This window comes from Leptonychotes weddellii, chromosome 13 (assembly GCF_054177405.1).
Source record: "Leptonychotes weddellii isolate Sample4059 chromosome 13, ASM5417740v2, whole genome shotgun sequence".
NCBI classification, from domain to species: Eukaryota; Metazoa; Chordata; class Mammalia; order Carnivora; family Phocidae; genus Leptonychotes; species Leptonychotes weddellii.
This window is the reverse complement of record NC_138381.1, coordinates 31,876,798-31,899,149: the sequence shown is the minus strand read 5'-3', so window position 1 is coordinate 31,899,149 and position 22,352 is coordinate 31,876,798. Positions and strand designations below refer to the sequence as shown.

Below are 22,352 nucleotides of genomic sequence, written 5' to 3'. Positions count from 1 at the left end.
CAAAATCCTTCATATGTAACATCAACATAAAACTGCATCAACTTTATAGCATTGTTACTAGGAATAAATGGACTAATACATATGAAACATTTAACATATGTCCTGGCATGTTGTGAATACAGAATGGTTAATAATGATCATTGTTGACTTTTATATTATCATAATTGTATTTCTGTCCAATACAAATCTGAAATTTTTTCTGTCATGAACAATTTTGGCAAATTTTCAATGTTAGTTGTAAAAGTGATTACATTTCCCTTTCTTTGTGTATGAAATCTTTGCTGTCTTCATGAAAACAGATATTATAATTTTAAGATCTTTTGTATACTTATTTCTCTTTATTATTATTTTGTCCATTGGGTCTATATGAGATTATACCTTTTGTTAAACTTTCCCCAAACTGTTGCATTTCTATAAAATATTTCTAGCAGTTTGAAAATTTGGTTGATATGTGTCAATGCCCTATGATACTGCACAAAAATGCCTCTTAGTTTATCTTCATCACAAACTGCATTTTTATTATTATGAAATAGTCCTTTGGTTTTGGGGTATCATTTATTATCATCCTGGTGTTAACTCTATTTTAATTTACTTAATATATCTTTACCAATGCTTTTAATTTCAAGTATTTTTTTTGTTTTTTTAACATTGAAGTATATTTTATAAGCATCATAAAGTTGTTTTATTAAAACATATATATATGTATATATATACATATATATGTTGGTCTGTTTATCAGGTGGCCTATCTATCTATCATCATCTATCCTTGTATTTTTTTAACTTTTGCTATAGTCACTATGTTTTCTTTTTTTATTCACTCATATTTTGGATGGTTTTATTCATACTAATGGTTGTTTTTATATCTTTTAAAACTATTACTTTTTCAGTATCGATAAAGAAATTACTTTTATGACCTCCCACTTAGGGTTATGATAATTTGTTTTCAATGTTCTCATGCAGTCATATTTAATATAATTTTTATATTGCTATTGGATAAATTGCATACTCCCACAATTTGTATGTGAAGGCCCTAATCCTCCATGTGACTGTATTTGGAGATAAGGCATTTAGGAAATAATTAAGGTTAAATGAGGCCATAGGATAGGGTCCTAATCCGACAGGATTGGTGGCCTTATAAGAGGAAGAGAGATAGCCCTCTCTCCATGTGCATGCACCAAAGGAAAGCCATGTGAGCACACATGGATGACATCCTTTAATGATGCCAGTGATGCCAGAACAATACATTTACTACTGTACTGTTTTAGAAAAGGAGAATGCAGCCAGATGCAAGCCAGGAAGAGAACTCTCACTAGAATGTGACCATGCTAGCACCCTCATCTTAGACTTCCAGCTTCCAAATCTGTGAGAAAATAAGTATCTGTTGTGTAAGTCACCCAATCTATGGCATTTTGTTATGGTAGCCTGAGAAGACTAATACATACACCAATCATTATTATCTTTTGTGTATTATCTTGTTTCTAGGGAAGTTAATTGATATTTGGACTCTGTTTTATAACTATTTACAATCCTTGACTTAATTTCATTTAAATGGCTTTACCATTAGTATTAGTCAGGGTTCTGTAGAGAAATACAACCAATAGGACTAGATAACCTATAGATACAGATGTAGATATTGACATAGTTATATAGAAATATAAAAAGAGATTTAATATGAAGGGCTGGTGCATGTGGTTATGGGGGCTGAGAAGTCCCATGATCTGCAATCTGCAAGCTACAGTCCCAAGAAAGCCAGTGGTATAGTTCCACTCAAACCTGAAGGCCCGAGAATGAGCAGCACCAAGATATAAGTGCAGAAGATAAATGTCCAAGCTCAAGCAGAGAGCAAATCCATCCTCCTGCCTTTTTGTTCTATCCAGGCCCTCAATGGAGCAGATGTTGTGCACTCACATGGATGAGGGTGACCTTCACTCATTGTGCAGATTCAAATCTCTTCTGGAAATAACCTCCCGGACACACCCACAAATAATATTTTATCAGCTATCTGGAGGTCCCTTAGTCCAGTCAAGCGGACACATAAAATTAAACACCACATCACATTATGTCCTCTTTTTTCCTTGCTCTTTGTTCAATTATCATTGTAGCTTGCATTATATCTCCAAGATACCTTTTTCTCCTTTAGGAGGGTATATGAATATCTGAGAAGTGTCTCATAAGTGAAAGACAACTTAGACAAGTATAAAATTCTTGTTTTTCAAATTTTCTCATCAAAACTATGTTGCACATTTATACTCTCAACCCCTCAGCATTCTGCTTTGCAAATATGAGTTTGGATGGCAACATAATTTTTATGCCTTTGAACATCGTGTGCTTACTTTTCCAGTTTGATACTTACTTAGTTTTGTAATTACAATAAAAATTGTCAGATGTGGATCTAAATGTGGTTTTCTTTTCATTGATTTTGCCCTAAAACCTGTAGACCTATCAATCTGTACATACTTTCTAGAGCTGAAGAAAGACTTACCTTCTAGTACACCTTTGATGTTTTCCTCTGCTTTCATTGTTCTTTTCTCTTTTTGAGAAGCACTTTTTATCTGCATATTTCTCCATTTTGGATTCTCTGTATGAGTTATAATTTATTTCAGGACTTTGGTCTTTGACATCTGTGATAGTTTCTCGAGCTTGTCCTCCAAATCAATGACTGGATTTCTTGTCATTTAAAATCTTTTTTTTTATTTTCATGATCCACCAGGCTTTTGAATTTTATTATTTTCCTTATGTATATTAATGATTTTATCAATTTTTCTTTCCTTTTATTTTGCAGAATTTGCATCTTAGCCTGGTGGGCTTCTCCTTAGGAACCTCTGCCCAAGAGGCTGTGCATTCCTTACATGCTATTGAGAAAGCCAGTATCTTGATTCTCTAAGAGATAATTTCCAGAGGTTTTGCCTCTAGGTCCCTTTTCCTTTTTCTATTTTTTTTTTCCTGTTTGCTCATCTTTGAACAGTTGGGGTGTAGCCACATATTTTAGAACTAGCTATAAATATACATTGTTTCAGATTTCTCTTGGCTTACTCTGAACAGTTCCTACCCCAGTTTCTACTTTCGATCAGACACTTTACTGCAGATCTCTGCCACAGAATCTGAATGCGCTCCCACCCATGTTGGCTTAGTGATATTCCACACTGAAAGACTGATTTTTAAAAACGGGATTGGACATGTACCCATTAATCCGGGTTTTTCCGACACTTCCCCTGCCTCAGTCCCCTGTGACATGTGATTTTTCTACTTGTGGAGAATGTTACTCTTTAGGCTAAAATGTGCACATATAAATGCTTAAATGCGTTCTAAGAATTTCTGACTTCCAAATGGAAATAAAACTTGAGGGGGTGGGAGGCAGTGTCCCGAATGCCTGAAAACCCAGTGCCTGTGCCAGAAAAGCAGCAATTATGCAGCTTTCTCTCTTCATCAGAGTCTTGGCCCTATAAAGGCTGAAGGATGAGGTGACTTCCTGTCTTTATACAGGTGATTTTTCTTTCACAATTTAAAGCTTGCCATGCCCTGAGGTGAAATCTGGGTAGGTTTTCCCTGATGTCAACATTTTAAAAGAGGAAAGTGGGGTCCAGAGAGGTCACCTAACATCATCAAGGTCACACAGCTAACTGTAGAATCGAGGGAGAGCATCAAGGTCTTCAGACTCAGCACACTCTTCCTTAGCAGAACACCATGCTGTCTTTCTTGGGACAAGTTTCTTCACTGATAAATCTATGGAAATATGATGATCTGAGGATTCTCCAACAGGACTGAAGAACATTTCCTTTGCAAAAAATAATATCTAATGTTCTCATCCTGAATCTTATATAAAATAGCAGCATGATTCAATTAATGCTTTCCCACATGTCATTTATCAACTGGAACTTCATTGCAATGGATTTTTACCTCCTCCTAATTACTTCCTTAATTGCACTAGCTCATGTAATTTTCTCCTCTTCTGACCTCTTTTTATCCATATTGTTTTTACTCTTCATTATACTCCACTGTGTGCTTTGGGTCCTTTCTTGGGCCTTGTCTCCCTAGATGGCACCCAACATTCTGGCAGAGGCCACGTTTTATCCAACTCTTCTCCCATGCCATTTAGCATAAAACTAGGCCCACAGGAAGTGTTTACAAGTAGCTTAGTCTAGGTGCAATGTTAAAATAGCACATTTCTCAGGAGACCACTTACAGGAAAATTAAAATTTAATTAATTATCTAATAGTATCTGAATTTCTCTTAAGCAGGCACAAAATAGCTTTCGTTTACCTTTTTTGCTTCATCCCTTACATAGGCAGGTCTTCATGGATATTAAGATGTCTTGTTCAGCAAACATTGCACGAGGGTTTCCTCTGTGCCGGGCACTATGCCACTCTGTTGGGAAAAATAAATGAAGAAGATACAGTCTCTGTTGCAAACACTCGCTGTCTGATGAGCAAAACAGACATGTATGTAAATTACCTCAGTCAAATTTGGGAAATGCTCCAATAAAGTTATGCACTAGAGGAGAAGCAATCAACTAATTTACCTTGAGAGAGTGTCAAGCTCTCCAGCTCATTCTTTTCAGAATAAAATCCAGCAAGAGAGCCCAATTCCAAAGTACCAATAAAACCCCACTTCTCCGGGGACTTGAATATATTGAACAAACCTCACCTAATCCCCTCAGTGGTGCTATTTGGGATTCTAAGGGCACTGGGATCTCCAAAGGACCCCAGTAGACCATGACCAAGAGCATAAGAAATAATGAACATTTTTACAATGATGAAAAAATAAATCCCTTTCCTGTGCCCTTCTAAATTTACTTTGACTAGCTATTGAACAGGCATTTCATAGATTCAATACATCACAACATATTAAGTGCTGCTCAGCTCCTGCTACTCCTGCTGCCCTGCTGTGGACCGTCTCTTTCTGTTTGCATCTTGCCCATCCTCTGTGCATATAAACTAAGCATCTCCATTTCTGCTCTCAGAGTGTACCATGCCACACAGCCGATATTTCAAGAACAAATATCAACAGTGGCTAAGCCAAACATATCTTGTCAAGAGAGTGCCACTGCAGTGTAAAGATTGATTTGTCGAGGGAGGTCTTGCATATAAGTAGATGTGAAGGCAGGACTAAGGTTAACAAGTTTCCACTGAGGGAGTTTATTTATAACAAAATAACAAAAGGACAGTTCTGCCTCTGCCAATTCCTTTCCATCTCTTCCTGTATCCATTGCCACAGCAGTTTTATTCATCACCAGAAATCGGCCTCTCCAGCGCAAACAAAGTTAGAGCCGGGGACAAAAAGTTCGCCCTCAGGACTTCTGTATTCATGTAGATCAGGATCAATTCAAGCCAGTCAGCACTGTTGGGAGGTGCTCTCTGTGCCCAGCTCAGTGCTCAGATGCACAGAAGGAATAAAAGAGAAGGGGTAGACTGAACTTGACACATGAGGTGCTCACAGAAACCAGACCTACAGACATCACCCAAAAGAAAGTGCATGATCAAGAGTTAGTTGCATAAATTCTGAATACTGAGTGTTGGAGGTCAGAGAGGGGAGACACCATTTTAGCCTAGAGCATTCTGGCCCAGCTCAATAGAAGAGGTGGTGACTGAATGGGTACTTAAGGAAGAGGTAGGTTGGGAACAGATTGTGACCAGTTACATGGTTACACATGGATGGTAACTGTATCATCATCTTTAATCTCAGCAGACTGATAGAACCAGGAGCAGGGCCAGATGGCTGGATGCATAGAGTAGGCAGACATGGAAATGCTTTGATTTGGGTACCCACACACTTAACAAATATTTATTTTATAACCTAGGAGCTAGGGATGCAATATTGTTAAAAGATCTAGTTTCTATCCAAAAGAAGCTCACATCTTAGTGGAGAATACAGATAGTGATAAGCACTTAGGCAGTTATACAAGAGCAGAAAAATTACTTTAATGTCATGGGGGCACACAGGAAGGACATCTAGATTGGACTTGGGCAATAGGGAAGGATTTCCGCAGGAGTTGATATCTGAGCTGAGAACATGTGGGGAACAGGAGGAAGGGCGACTCTGACTCAATATTTCTGGCTTCAAGAGGCCAAAAAACCCAATTTTGCAATTACACACTTTCTCTTGCAAACACTGTTCTCAGCAAGCTCCTCTTCTAAAATTGCTCTCCCTAAAATGGCAGTAGGTCATGACCAGGTCTAGAACCAGTCAAACCACAAATAGCAGTTGACCTATGTATTCAAGAGCAGGATGCCATTGAGTCACACCACAATAGCTTTCAGGTCCTTAGGGAAAAAATCTTCAGCCAGTTCATGGACAACTGACTCAGATTTTGAAAATCATTGTTTGGATAGCACCATGGCTGGACACTTTTATACTGTTTCCCAGGAAAAAAAACGGGGAGGGGTGGAGGTTTCTAACCCTGGGAAAAGACTCTCCCCTAAGCTTGGCCCCCACTGACTTCCTGCACCTAAAGACTGATGTCAACCATGGCCAATTAACTCTAAAAAATGTGTCCCTGGACATAAGGGGAAAGAGGTAAATATGTGGAGAGCATCTATTTCCCAGTCATGGATTTTAGATCTCCCAGTGGAAGAGAATAAACTAAGGTATAAATTGTTGCAGAACTGCCCTTTGGGCATGAATTTAAGGCATGCTCCTACCCTCCTCATCATCTCCAGCCCCGTTTTCACAATCTGGGAGGTACCTGTGTTGCCTTTTGAATTCTGCTTCCTCCAAAGAACCGACTCATGGCTCTCATCCTTCCTCCAACTCTAACCTCATCCAGCTCTACTCTGCACCATTATATCTGGTTTCTCCAGGGTAGGCCTTGTTTCTTCTACTGACTTACCTAAGCACCCAAAACTCCAGTCCCACCAAGGTTTTGCCCACCTGGAATCTGTCTTCTGGACTAGCAATGCCATCCTGCAATGCTTTCTTAATATCTGATAACTTCCTGTGTTTGGAATGGTCACCATTAATGACTTGGAAAGGTGAAGAATTAATCAGTGAAACAGCATATTTTAGAGAGTTTTTTTTTCCTTAAGGTTTTTAGTATTTACTGGCACCCAAAGAGTTTAAACCACACTGGATGAGAGAAGGCTCATGATTAAGAAAAGAATGGATCTATGGAAAGCATTCAAGTGAAACTGAGCCCAGAAAGTTAGAATGGAAAATGATAATTTTTTAAAAATGTATATATTATACAAATACATAATATATTATAAATTATATATTAAGTTTGTTGACCAGTTACCATTGTGGAAATATCTACTATACATAAATAACATTTCCCCAAAATGTGTAGAAATGTGTTAAAAATACACACTTTACTAGATTTTCAAAAATAGTTTAACGGTTTTGATGATTATGTTGCTAAAAAATGTTTTATTTCTTTGACTCCCTAAACAGAATATACAAAATATCTATCAAAACAACAATTATGTTCTATTTCATACAGTTTGCAATTTGCTTCTAGAATTAATGACCCCAGAGCTGTGCCTTTGGATTTCTTGTGAAAATTTCTAAAATTTTCTCTTTTCTTACTCTGAGGCTATTGGCAGCACCTTCTGCTTTGGGTGTGATTTCACTGAGCTGCCTTTTCCTTTTAGTATGATGATTTTAATCTGCTTTGGGCTTGGAGAGTTAAACGTTGCCCTTTGTAAGATTTAGTCATAAAGTAAGTGTCAATGGGTCATGATGATCGTGCTTAGGAGTTAAGATTTGATACCTGATTCTAGCAAACACTATTTAAACCAATAAGCCACCTTTCCATTTGATTCCAGATTTTTATTTCTATTTTAAAGTTCTAGGGTGCTATAAGATTGACATCAGAACACTGTGTCATTACTATTTTCAAAGTTATAACATGAAGATTTACTGATTTACAAGAGATACAAAGTTATAAAATCTGGAGCCAGAAGGGAACTAAATCTTAAAGGAGTCACCCATCTTCTTGGGGTACAATTATCCCCAGAATATAGAATTAAGATGAAACAGAAGCCAACAGGCAACTGACTCCAGTGATTTAGTGACAGTGTTGTATGAAAGGTATAGAGAATAAAGTTTTAAGTTACTTTTTCTAATAACTACCCATTTTCCATTCTGAGCCTTGAGGACTGGTGAGCAAATTTAGCTTTTACAATGGCGCCATTTGGGCTGCATTTATCTTTTCCAAAGCTCTGAAAATGATTGTTCAAACAGAAGCAACGCCAAACAAGGGAAGGTAATCTAAATTGTATTTGGTTGTACAGGTATTAAATTTGAGTCCATTTGGAGCAAATCTGGAGCTAGTTTGATCTCAACCAAAGCAGGTACAGAAACATCACATTCTCCCATTAATGAATTTTTGCAATGCAGTGGATATCTATACCTGAGGTCACCAGTACACAGAGATTTGAGCCCATGAGAAGAGTTCAGCTTTTGAGTTAGTAGTGATTCTGGATAATACCTCACTTACTCCTGCCCATAACCACCACACTCCAGAAGTTATCACAAATGCTCAAAAAGAAAAGGAAGAGGGGGAGAAAGAGAGAGGAAGACATGGGTTTGATACTTGAAACCACATTCCCTTTGTTTCATATTGGACTAAGAATCTCCTCCTTCCTACCTACCTTCCATTTTTATTTATTTATTTATTTTAAAGATTTTATTTATTTATTTGACAGAGAGACTCAGCAAGAGAGGGAACACAAGCAGGGAGAGTGGCAGAGGGAGAAGCAGTCCTCCTGCTGAGCAGGGAGCCCGATGCAGGCTCGATCCCAGGACCCTGGGATCATGACCTGAGCCGAAGGCAGACGCCTAACGACTGAGCCACCCAGGTGCCCCTACCTTCCATTTTTAAAAACCATCCAAGGAACACAGAATACTGTTAGGTACTAAGAGTACTAACCCAGACAAACACACATCATCTTGCCCTCAAAAAGCTTACAGCTGAATTTACTTCCTTCTCATTCCACCACTGAAATTCTGCCTATAGCCTACTGGCACCTTGCCGAGAAGTTTTCACAGAAAATGCCACAATATCAGGAAAGCGGAAATATAAGTCAACTGTTGCCACTGAATTTGATACCTTTTTTAACTTTTTACTTTTTTTTTTTTTTTACAATCTAATCACCTGCATTTACTGACAAGCAACTTTTGGGGGAAAGGGTATAGGAACAGATGAATTCATATTATTTCTGTCAGTTCCAAATCTCATAAGGGAGAGGAGAATCTTCCACATGATAATAGATCATAAACTAAAGTTAGAGTTACCATGTGACTTTATTACCTTATTAGGCCCCAGTTCTTTGCTTTTTATTATTCATTCATGCAATCACTCAAAGAACATGAATTAAATACCCATTAAAGATAAAGTACTTATATGCACAAAATGTTTTGAATGATAGGAACCAAGACAAAGACAGTGCTGAAGAGTCCTTATAGACTCCATAAACTACTTCCAGTCTGAGCAGAATTTATACAGATTTTTTTAAATAGTATTTTCACCCTAATACATCCTAATTTTTCAATTCTATTTGGATACAAATAAATCAACAATCAAGCTTTTTGACAACTTTTCTACCATCTTGGGAAGACTGGAGAAATAACTATTACCCTTCTATTTTTCTTCTCACTGACCCCTCTACGCAGAAAGACTTGCAACCAATTAGACTGGCAGTCGCATGCTTGCAGAGACTTGTTGGCAGTAATGCACAGGTTTTCCCTTGATTTTGTCTGGGAACTTCTTGTCTTTCAGATTGGTCATCAGGGCAGTGGGTTTCCATCTACTTCCTTCTCCCCCACAGAAGTTCTTTTCCCTATACAGGTAAGAATCCATCTTTAGTCTCCCCCTTTGTAATCAATGGATAATGAGGTCTATGCATTCTCTGTACTCTGCTGACCCCAATTAATGGTGAATGGAATACAAAGCTCCACTTCGGTTCTCAAACTCCCGCCATTTCTTTCAACACAGTTTACCAGAAGCTGCTTATTCGTTACTATTTACAAATGACTAATAATTCTGATTCAGTCTTGTTTTGGCTAATGATTCCTGTGTCAGTTCTCTGATAGATTAAAACTTGAGGAAGGGAGAATGGTGTAACTGTTACCTCCAAGTTCTAACCCTCAGATATAGTCAAATCTGAACCATTATCTTAAGTCAACTTTATTATTTTTTTTTTGTACTAGGCTTTTAAAGAGGGCATAATTTACCTAAGCAAAACTGAAAGGCAGAATTTTTGAAAGAAAAAAAATCCAGAGTTCCTCCATATTTAGTTTAATTTCTCATCTCTCTGAGCTGAGATCAAGGAGAAGAGGTAGTAAAACAAAAGGAAGAAAATACTTTATTCACCTTAAAAGTGGGAGAGTGAATTGACTAGTGAAATGCAATAGGATCTCTGGGTAGTACTGAGGGCCCACTGGAAGTGCATTTTTATATTTAAAGTGAAACTACTTGTTAAGAAGTTGATATGAGGGGCGCCTAAGTGGCTCGGTCAGTTGGGCATCTGCCTTCGGCCCGGGTCGTGATCTCAGGGTCCTGGGATTGAGCCCTGCATTGGGCTCCCTGCTCAGTGGGGAATCTGCTTCTCCCTCTCCCTCAGCTGCTCCCCCCCGACACCCCGCTGTGCTCTCTCTTTCTTGCTCTGTCTCAAATAAATAAAATCTTAAAAAAAAAAAAGTTGATATGAATCTTGCCAGTAGTTGCAATGCACTTTCCTCCTTCCCATTCCTCTTTCTTGAAGTTATAACCAGTCTTCTGAACTCTGCCTCTATCATATACCTGTGGGGTGTACATGTGTTGTGTGTATATATGTTGTCCCTACATACATATGTAACCCTAAAAGAAATATTGCTTGATTTGCCTGATTTTGAGCTTTAAAACATATTGAATGAGTTCTAGGACTTAATTTTGTTCTATATTGTATTTATTAGCTACATCCATGGTGTTGCTTAGAGATGTAATTCATTTATTTCCACTTACTATATAGCTCTTGTTTTTGCTATTACAAAAATGCTGTATGGCCATTCTCATGCATATCTCTTGGTGTATGTGTGCAATTTCTCTGAGTTACTCACCTAAGAAGGAAATTGTTTGCTCATAGAGTAGACACAAGTTTAAAGATAATGCCACATTGTTTCCCAAATTGGTAGTAGAAATTTATACTCCTTCCAGCAATGGTTTCTAGAATAATTTCAGTTGCTTAGATACAGGCACTAAAAAGGCAGAAGGATAGGTTTAACCAGACTAAGCATTTGCCCAATGAATATGATAACAGGGGCAAGGGAATTAAGATTTTATTAAAGGAGTGATCACAATAAAGTTCCAAAGAAGTTAAGCTGGATAGAGTATGAAGTAAGGATCTGAGCACAAGATGTGTTAAGATAGGAATGATAAAGAATCCATGAATTAGAGGTCCCTTCAGCTGCACTACAGAGAAGTCGAGTTCTACCCTTGGGCAGAGAGCCAGATAGAAATCCTAAAAGAGAAGCTTTAGACTTCAGACAAAGGGAGAACAGAGTATGTGGATAGCATTGGGAAGAGGGAGAAAAAACTCCTTGGATCTGTTCAGATACATATTTTTGCTCCTTAGTCAAAAACTGCTTTTGAAGAAGTACAAAAACAGTGAAATCTAATGAGTTAAACTTTTGAATTCAAGTACATTTGAATGGTTCTGACCACAGTGTGCATGTGGGGGGTGTCAGTATGAGTATAAACCCATTAAGAATACTTAACTGTGCATCTTAACATCAAGAAAAAGCAAAAACCTAAAATGTTTTTTTTTTTTTAAAGATTTTTTATTTATTTAACAGAGAGAGACATAGCGAGAGCAGGAACACAAGCAGGGGGAGTGGGAGAGGGAGAAGCAGGCTTCCCGCAGAGCGGGAAGCCCGATGTGGGACTCGATCCCAGGACCCTGGGATCATGACCTGAGCCGAAGGCAGACGCTTAACGACTGAGCCACCCAGGCGCCCCCTAAAATGTTTAAGTAGATTGAGGGAAGTCGGTCCACTCACAGGTTGAAAAATCAAAATGCAAAACCAGGTCCATCAGCTCTACTACCAAGGGTGCTATAAGGTTGTATGTCTGGAGTGGTGATTCTTAAACACTTTTGGAGAGACTCTTTGGGGAAGTTTCATAGTTTCGTGTCCCTCTATGGTCTGTCTCTGGAGAGCAAGCACAGACTTCCATAAACACTCTAATTTGCATGCCATTTCAGGAAGTTCCAGAGCCTCTGAAGCTCCAGCTTTGCATCTCCTCTGGGCCCAGGGCAGAAGTACCACATAGGGACCTGTGTAAGTTCTGTCCTGTAGGGAGGGACCCAGGCTGGGGAGCAAGGAGGGACAGAAGTCTTGTTGCCTCTCCCACTCTCCAAGCTGGGTGCTGATAAGCAACCGTATTCAAAGACAGAGAAAGGTGCCCAAAGAAGATACTTGTTTCTAATTCGCAAAAAGATGCCCTTGGGGCAAGCCCAGGTTAGATATCTTATTATAGATGATCTCAGTAGTTAATTTAATCGTGTCACATTAGCTTCCTTTTCAATAGGTTTCATTAGAAAGTTAACAAATACAGGGCCTTTTTGTCAGCTTTATTGTCCCCCTTGGCTGTGTTTGCTAGTGCCTGGAGGGCATGAATGATGCTTGCATCTTCCCCAGCGCACAGAGCAGTGCTGTTATACAGTAAGATAATCAATATTTGATGCTTCATTGATTACTGATGGGTAGATGAATTAAATCTAAAAGAACTTTAAAAAATAAGTGATTGTTCAATAGAATCTAGAGGTACCAATGTTTTGTATTTTATTTAAGCTTTTCCTCCAGAGGAGAGGTAGACGCAGCCTCAGGCTGAAAAGAATGAACTGCACCCAGCTACCATACTGTATCCCTGAGGCCCCTTACTGGGGGAGGGCTGCAGGGGTTGGAAAACAGTCACTTGGAAACTAAAGAAGGCTGTTACCAGCAAGTGAGACAGATGGACTCATGCCATTGAAGAGAACCAGAAAGGCTTACTCCAGTTTCCTCCAGACACCAAAATGCACTCTAGAAGAGTTTTCTTGAGATTAAGAGTGATGGAAACAGAATTGGAGATATTCAGGGAGATAAATTAGTGGGAGAGATTTATTGATGAAGCATGTTTGGAACTACATGTGGCAGTTAAAACAGCAGAAAATGAGGGCCAGGAGAGGAAACTGAGGGAAGGGGTAGCATGTGTCGGAGGAGGAGGAACATGTTGGGTACTGCAAATGGAGGCAGAACTGTGGTAAGAGTTGTAGTGCAGAAGTGAGTTAAAACTGGAGTGATTTGAAAAACCACTCCTCTGGGCGTCGGAGACATACACCTGGGTCTTAACATCAGGGATGAGATATGGATCTATAAATAATCCTTGGGGGAATATACACCTATAAACACCTTTATCTCATTCTGTCAAGTAGAATTTCTAATATCGTAGGTGCCCAATGAATGTCCAGATAAATGAGTGGTTACAAGAACGGTCTGTTTGCAGGTCATGTGGAAGTGGGGTTCAGAGTAGAGAGTTAACTGTAAGACTTGCTGCATGCTTATTCTCAGAAACTAAATACAAGTCTTAGATTGTAACAATAGTGAGAAAGGGAGATCAATTATATTAGAATACACTATGTTCCTATTTCACTTTATAATTTAGTTTTTATTCAAAGTTATTTTCAGCTCCTTTGGATCAGTGGAACTTAGGGGTCCCTAAGCAGAGATGTAAATGTGGTCCAAACTGTGTCAGGTGGGTGCACGAATGACACTGCTGTGGGATTTTTGTTTCAATTATCTATTTCTGCATAATAAGTCACTTTGAAACTTCATGGCATAAAAAGTGTGGAGTCACTCATGTGGTTGCAATTAGATGGCAGCTAGGATAGTAGGAAGGTCCCAGATGACCTCGCTCACGTTTGTAGGACCTTGGCACTAGGATTTTACATCCATGGGTCTCTTATCACTCAGTGATCCAGGTTTGTCCTCCTTACAAGATGGCGGCACCATTCCAAGAATGGAAGCTGTAGCTGCTTACATTTCAGATTCCAGAGCCCACATAACCTCGTTCCATCCTGCTTGATTGGACAAAGCAAGTTACAGGGCCAGCCCAGGATGATGGCTGGATAAATGGACTCTGTATCTAATGGCAAGAGTTATAAAACATTATGGTCAGGATCTCCTGTCTGCCACAATTATCTCCTGAAGACCTAAACTGTCCTACTTTTTAGTATTTTTAAAAGGCAAATATTGAACTTGATGATCTCTAATGTCTCTTCCATTTCCAAAATGCAAAAAAAAATATAAATAAATAAAGTTTAATTCTTTATTTACTTCTGAGGTAATAGAGGTTGATGATCTAGAGCTTACTCAGGACCACATGGCAGGTGAATGGCCCACTGAGCACAAGCTATTACCATCCATACACTGGTGCTCTTTACCGTCTATGGCTTTGGCCCTGTTCTTTTCCAGCTTTACTGAGGTCTGTGACAAATAAAATTGTAGCATATTTAAAATGTTCAACACGATGATTTGATAGATGTTTATACTGTGAAAGGACTCCCATAACTGAGTTAATTATCACATCCATCCCCTCATGCAGTGACTTTTTTTTTTTCCTGTGAGAACACTTAAGTTCTCCTCACTTAGCCCATTTCAGTTGTGTAATACAGGATTATCACCATGTTATCCATTAGGCCCTCGGACCTTATTCATCTTAAAACAGAAAGTTTGTACCCTTTCACCAACCTTTCTCCATTTTCCCCACCCCCCCAGCTACTCTGTTTCTACAAGTATGGTACATATTTTTTTAATTTCACACATAAGCGTAGGTGACACTGCGCAATATTTGTCTTTCTTTGTCTGGCTTATTTTTCACCATCCAACATACCCAACACAAATGCTTTTTCTTCAAACCACTGGGATCCATTAGCATCCATGTCTCCTCTTAAACTCTCTCCAGACCAACTAAAAGAGAATCTTGAAGAGTACAGACCAAACTTTGACATTTAAAAAGGACCACAGCTGACTCAGATGGTCAATGATGTTTAAGAACTGTCACAATGATGGGGCGCCTGGATGGCTCAGTCGTTAGGCGTCTGCCTTCAGCTCAAGTCATGATCCCAGGGTTCTGGGATCGAGCCCCGCATAGGGCTCCCTGCTCTGCGGGAAGCCTGCTTCTCCCACTCCCCCTGCTTGTGTTCCCTCTCTCGCTGTGTCTCTCTGTCAAATAAATAAATAAAATCTTAAAAAAAAGAACTGTCACAATGATATTTGTTACCACAGACATAATAAGGAGTTACCTTAGAAAAGTGACTTGCTTACTCTGTTTCAAATTTCTCATCTATAAAGTCATAATAATAATCATCTGTTAAGGTTTTTGTGACACACATGTAAGCAGATACTTAAAAAATACAGACAACATTCAATAAACTGAGCTATTGTGGGTTTTTTTTGCCATTATTACTATTATAGCATTAAAATAGTAGGTGCTCAATAGTCATTTGTGGAGAGTATAATTGAATTACTTTAAAAGCACTTGACATAGTGCTCTATCATTTGGTAAGTGTTCAATACATGTTAATTACCATTTTTTACTAGAAAATGCCGTCCATGATATGTCTCAATATTCTCTTCATCCCTCTTTTACACATGCTGTTTTATATGACTCTTATAATTTGCCATACTTCTCACGTACAGAGCAAAACTGATGCATGATCCCTGCCCTTAGGGAGTGTAAGCTGCACAGAAGTTATAATAAATGTGTACCTGAAAGGATAAGAAGTATTTGCTCCTTGTGAAATCACTGTATTCCATGGACAGTTGTGCATATAACCTAACAAGTAATGCAGTTTTGAATGACGACAAAGATTTCACAGAGGACACGGACCCTATGATGGCCTGAAAAGATTCAGAAGTGAAGCTAGGAAAATTGGAGGCAGCACGAGTGAAGGTTTTTCTGTGGGAATGAACATACACTTTTGGGAGGAAAATGAGGGGCTGTAAGGGATCCAAGCATTGAAGAGGCCAAAAGTAAGAGGCAAGATGGGAGAGACTGAGCCCTACTTGCCCAGAACTTCCTGGGAGTTTTAAGGAGGAGTGTCATTATGAAATGTGTTGGTTTTCGCAAGACCATTTCGAGTGTCTTCCTGAAGGCAGGAGCCAGGCAGACTCTTACACAACAGATTCCTGATTGCTCTGAGAAAACTGAGTCTAGCTTGAGGAAGTGGTCTAGACACAAGACCACAAGACGATAAATCGGTATCTCCTCCCTCACGCCCCCTCCCTATTCACATACACAGATCACAGCTAGAGCTTTGTTGTGGTCTCATTTCTGGCATGAAAAAAGTCTTCAGTTTTTGAATCGTACTCTGATCCACTTCTAGTTGCAATTCCCAATTAGGGCTGGAGTTATAGAACTAGGGTTAGCTAGGTGTGAAATACTATGAACTTTGTAGTAATTAATGATTATTATGATAGCTATGAGTTATTAACGACATTAGAAAGAAAAAGATAATGTCATCATTACATCTTTGTAACAGAGTGAGGGGGCATGAAAAAAATAGCAATTGCCACAATAATAGCTTCTGTAATAGGGAGATAGAAGGCATTTCTGATAATAGATCAGTGAAGAAAGAAAAACTGGAAAGTGTCTGAGAAGATGTATGAATGTAGGAAGTTGTTAACTATCTGGGCAACTAATAGGAAAAAAAAAAAAAGTAGAGAGAGAGCTCCACTCTACCACTGCACCCTCTGACAATATCAACACTGGTCAGCAAAACTGCCAGGATTCCAAGGGATAAGGGATGGGGTGTCAGGGCTTCCCTCTGGATCGGGATGGGGGCAGGGGCGATCAGAATTGCAGTGAACAGTCCTCCCATACATCCTCACACACCTCCACCCCAAGGGAAGGACTGTTTGAAACCCCAATTATGAGAACATAAAACTAAAGAAACTAAGGACTAAGTCTATTAAAAAAATTACAAAACACACATGACAAACATTATAAATCTTCATGGAAGGACTTTTAAAAACCCAAAGAATCATTTTGTGTTCTAGGATGAGAAGATACAGGATAATATAAATATCTACTTTCCCAAATTAATTTATGTATTTGATACTCCCAAACAAACCAACATTTTAAAAAAAGATTTATTTTTATTTATTTTTTTGAGACAGAGAGCCCTCGTGTGAGTGGGGGGAGGGGCAGAGGGAGAGAGAGGCAGAGAGATAGAGAGAGAGAATCTCAAGCAGACTCCCTGCTGAGTGTGGAGCCCAATGTGGGGCTCAATCCCAGGACCCTGAGATCATGACCTGAGGCAAAATCAAGACTGGGACGCTCAACCGACTGAGCCACCCAGGTGCCATGAAGCCAACATTTTTTAATGTTCATTAATACTTTTACTGAATTTGACAAGTAAACTCTCAAGTACATATGACAGAAAAAATGTGCAAGTATATCTAACACATTTTCAAAAAAAGTGTAACATGAGGGATAAAGTGCCCTTCTGGATATTTAACATACTAAAAAGCTAGGACTAAATAAATTGATACTAATGTAAGAGAGATGAAAGGAAGAAAAAAAAGAAGTTTGCTTATAGGATTGTGGAAATTTACCTAGTTATAGCTAATATTTCAAATAAGTATAGAACTTAATACACTGTTGAAGGAATTGTTTTGGGATGTTTATTTATTTATTCATTTTTGAAGATTTTATTTACTTATTTGACAGAGAGAGAGAGAAAGAGAACACAAGTAGGGGAAGTGGCAGATGGAGAGGGGGAGGGAGAAGCTGGATCCCAGGACCCCAGGATCATGACCTGAGCTGAAGGCAGACGCTTAACTGACTGAGCCACCCAGGCACCTCATTTTTGGGATGTTTAGATATTCATTTGGGAAAAAAATAAAATGAGGCATCATACTTACATCATTTATGCATGGTTTATAGATAATAAGCCAAAATGTAATAAATAAGTCTATTACAGGAACGTTTAGAATTGTTCAATCATATGGTAGAAAATTTATAAAATTGAAGAGGGAAGGGTATCGTAAGCACGTAGACACCCAGATATCAAAATATATTGAGGAATTTGATGCATCAAAAATCTTGAAAGGAGCAAAAACATAATTAATAAAATTAAAAGGCAAATGAGGAATGAAATAAGTATTTGTATTCTCTATAAAAAATATTCAAGATATATAAAGAAAAGAAAAAAGGAAAATTTGGAGAGAAAAACAGGGGCAATTATTTAAATAACAAGTTCACAAAGAAGAAATACAGCTAAAAAATAAATATGCAAAATTCTTGATTTTACTTTAATACAAAAGTCAAAATTAAAAAATATATATATAATCATTGAGTAGGTAGCACTGCAAAGCATGATAATAATCTCATGAGTGAGAATTTTAGGAAATAAACAATTTATCTTTGGTGACAGTGGAAAATGGTAAAATATTTTTGTGAGAATTTTAATTACTTTTTAAAATTGACTCAGCAAAATTGACTTTTTTTCTACTGTGCACTTCAATGACTTTTAACAAAATAGATTTGTTCTATTCTATTGCTGTATAGTATAGCATTGTATAGATGTACAGATCAGCTAATTCTCTCAGTCAAGGACATCTCTAATGATTTCCCCCTTTCCTAGTGTTGTCAATTTCTTTCTTCTCCCTTTATTCAATCTTGCTAGATAGTCATTAATTTTATTGATCTCTCCAAAGAACCTGCTTTTAGTTTCATTAATTGTCTGTATTGTTTTTCTGTTTTCCATGTAATTGTTTCCAATTCTACTGTTTATTATTTCTTTCTTTCTGCTCGTTTTGAGTTTATTTTCCTTTTTTTTTCTCAATTAATTTTATTTATTTATTTATTTATTGTTTCAAGTTATATTTAAATTCTAGTTAGTTAACATATAATGTAATATTAGTTTCAGGAGTAGAATTTAGTGATTCATCTTTTACATATAATTCCCAGTGCTCATCACAAGTGCCCTCCTTAATACCCATCATCCATTTAGCCCATCCCCCCACCCGCCTCCCCTCCAGCAACCCTGTTTGTTCTCCATGGCTAAGAGTCTCTCTTATGGTTTGCCTCCCTCTCTTTTTTTTTCTTTTCCCTATGTTCATCTGCTTTGTTTCTTAAATTCCACATATGAGTGAAATCATATGGTATTTGTCTTTCTCTGACTGACTTATTTTGCTTAGCATAATACACTCTAGCTCCCTCCTTGTCATCGCAAATGGAAAGATTTCCTTCTTTATGAAGGCTGAGTAATATTTATATATATATATATATATATATATATATATATGCCACACCATTTTATCCATTCATCAGTTGATGGGTATTTGGGCTCTTTCCATAATTTGGCTATTGTTGATAATGCTGCTATAAACATCGGGGTTCATGCGTCCCTTCAAATCAGTATTTTTGTATCCTTTGGGTTAATACCCAGTAGTGCAATCCTGGGTCTAGGGTAGTTCTATTTTTAGATTTTTGAGGAAACTCCATACTGTTTTCCAGAGAGGCTGCACCAGTTTGCATTCCCACCAACAGTACAAGAGGGTTCCCCTTTCTCTGCATCCTCACCAACATCTGTTTTTTTCCTGTGTTGCTAATTTTAGCCATTCTGATGGGTGTGAAGTGATATTTCATTATAGTTTTGATTTGTATTTCCCTGATGATGAGTGATGTTATATTTTGCTCTTTCTTTTTATACTTTGCATAGAAGCTTAGATTGGTGATTTGAGGCATTTATTCTTTTCGAATATAAGTATTTGATGTTGTAAAATTTCTTCTAATCCCTGCTTTAGCTGCATCACACTAATTTTACTATGTTGTATTTTCATTTATCATCAAAAGATATTTTAGTTTTCCCTGATACATGAATTATTTATAATTATGTTGTTTAATTTTCAGTTATTTGGAGACTTTCATGCTATCTTTCTGTCACTGACTTCTAATTTCATTCCATTTTAGTTGGAAAATATATTTTTGTATGATTTTAATTTGTTTAAATTGTTAAGACTTGTTTTATTACACAAAATATAGTCTATCATGATGAATGTTACATTCTTATATTATTACTCTTTGGTGGAGTGCTCTATACATGTCAAGTAGATCCAGTTGGTTGATGGTGTTGTTCAGTTATTCCATATCCTTGCTAAATTTTCTCTACTGGTTCTATCTATTGCTGGGAGAAGAGTGATGATTTTAATTGTCCAATAACCAGTTAATAGTAATTTTTGTTGTTTCTATTTTTTGGCTATATTTTGGCTATTATGAATACTGCTGCTATGAATATTTGTGTTTGAACTTTTGTATAGATGTATATTTTTTGTTTCTCTTGGGTGTATACCTAGGAGTGGAATTGCTGGGTTATATGTATAAACTCCCTCTCTCTAAATTTATATATAAATTCTGTGTTTAGCATTTTCAGAAAATTTCAAACTTTTTCCAAGGTGATAGCATCATTTTACATTCTCAGTATGTAAGAGTTCCATTTCCTCAACATCCTTACCAACACTTGTTATTGTCTTTTTTTAAATGTTTATTTATTTTTTCTCTTTTAATAGCTATATAGTGGTTATGAAATAGGACCTTTTTGTGGGGTTTGATATTCATTTCCTAATTGGATAATGATATTGAGATCTCTCCATGAGGTAGGTGCATATATATTCAGGGCTGTTATGTATTCTTGAGGAATTAACCTTTCCATTATTAAGTAATATCTGTTTTGTCTCTGATAATTTCTTTTGCTCTCAGGTCTACTTTGCCTGATATTATATAGTCACTTCAGCTTTGTGTATGAGTATGCAGTGTGTGCATGGCATTTATGTTTCTTTTTCCATCATTTTATTTTTATTATTTTTTAAAGATTTTATTTATTTATTTGACAGAGAGAGACACAGTGAGAGAGGGAACACAAGCAGGGAGAGTGGGAGAAGGAGAAGCAGGCTTCCCGCGGAGCAGGGAACCCGATGCGGGGCTCGATCCCAGGACCCTGGAATCATGACCTGAGCCGAAGGCAGATGCTTAATGACTGAGCCACCCAGGTGCCCCCCATCATTTTATTTTTAATGTACCTGTGACATTATATTTTAAGTGAGTTTCTTGCAATTCTCCTGGCATAGCATATGGCTGAATAGTGTGCATGTGTGTATTTTGATAATTTCTGTCTTAAAAAACGTTTTGGTGTGTTTAGACCATTTGTATTTAATGTACCTATTGAAATGTTTGGATTTAGGTCTACCATTTTATTATTGATTTTGTTATTTTGTTTGTTACCTTTGTATTCTGTTCCTCTACAGCTATGACCCTGCTTTCTTTGGGATTATTTGAGAATTACTTAAAATTCCACTATAATTTATCTGTTGTGTCTCTCATATCTCTGGGCAGAGATTTTTAGTGAGTGCTCTAGATGTTACAACATACATACTTAACTCTTAACAGTCAGTAAATATTTTACCAATTCATATGGAATATAGAAATCTCACTAATTCATAGCAATATATAGATCCCTTACACTACTCCCATTGTGTTATAGTTGCCAGCTTGGAGTTGACTCAACTTCATGAATCTATAGTTTTATGTCTTTTGACAAATTTTCTAACTTTCAACCATAATTACTTCAAATATCTTTTACAGCATCATTTTATTTCTCCTCCTTCTCTAGAACTTCAATTACACAAATCTTAGACCATAATTCTCTCATTTTTTGCTTTTTTTTTCTGAAAAAGTATTCATTTTGTCTTGATATTTGAAAGAATTCTAGCTTGACAGTTTCAACACTTTGAACACATTGTGGCTTTTGTCTTCCCTAATTTCTTTTGTGAATTCTCTAATTATGTATTCTTTGCTCCTCTCTTTGTATATAATTTTTTTTTTTTTTTGCTTTGGATGCTTTCATTTTTGTTATTCACTTTCAGAGATTTAATTATGATGTGTCTTGGTGTGGTATCCATTGTGTTTATCCTCATTAGGTTTTGATGAGGTTATTGGGTGAGTTTATAATTTTTATATTTTATAAAATTTTGGGAAAAATGGCCATTATTTCTTCAAATAATTTCTATCTTCCCCATTCCCTCTCAAACTCTAATTACTACTATATTAGGCCTATTAATGTTGTCCCACAGGTCAAAGATGCTCTGTGCGTGTTTGTTTTTTCAACAATCTTCTGTGCATTTCATTTTGAATAATTTTTATTGCTATGCCTTCAGGTTCACTGTTATTTCTTCTGTCCAGTGAAATTTTCATTTCAAATAGTACATTTTATATCTCTTCACGTTCCATCCTATTCCTTTTGTCTATATCTTCCTTTTTTTTTTCTCATCCTTTCAGATTTTCTTTGAAATACTTGAACACAGCTATAAAAGCTGTTTTGAAGTTCTTGGCCA

General features: G+C 37.3%; 1 long non-coding RNA gene across 2 annotated transcripts in view; it reads right to left on the bottom strand.

The window, feature by feature from the left end:
* Positions 1–22,352, bottom strand: part of LOC145716688 (uncharacterized) — a 368,518-nt gene that overhangs the window by 120,276 nt on the left and 225,890 nt on the right. For both annotated transcript variants that reach the window (XR_014139488.1, XR_014139487.1), the window contains exon 3: positions 4,263–4,367. This is a non-coding gene — a long non-coding RNA (uncharacterized LOC145716688). The remainder of the gene's footprint in view (positions 1–4,262; positions 4,368–22,352) is intronic.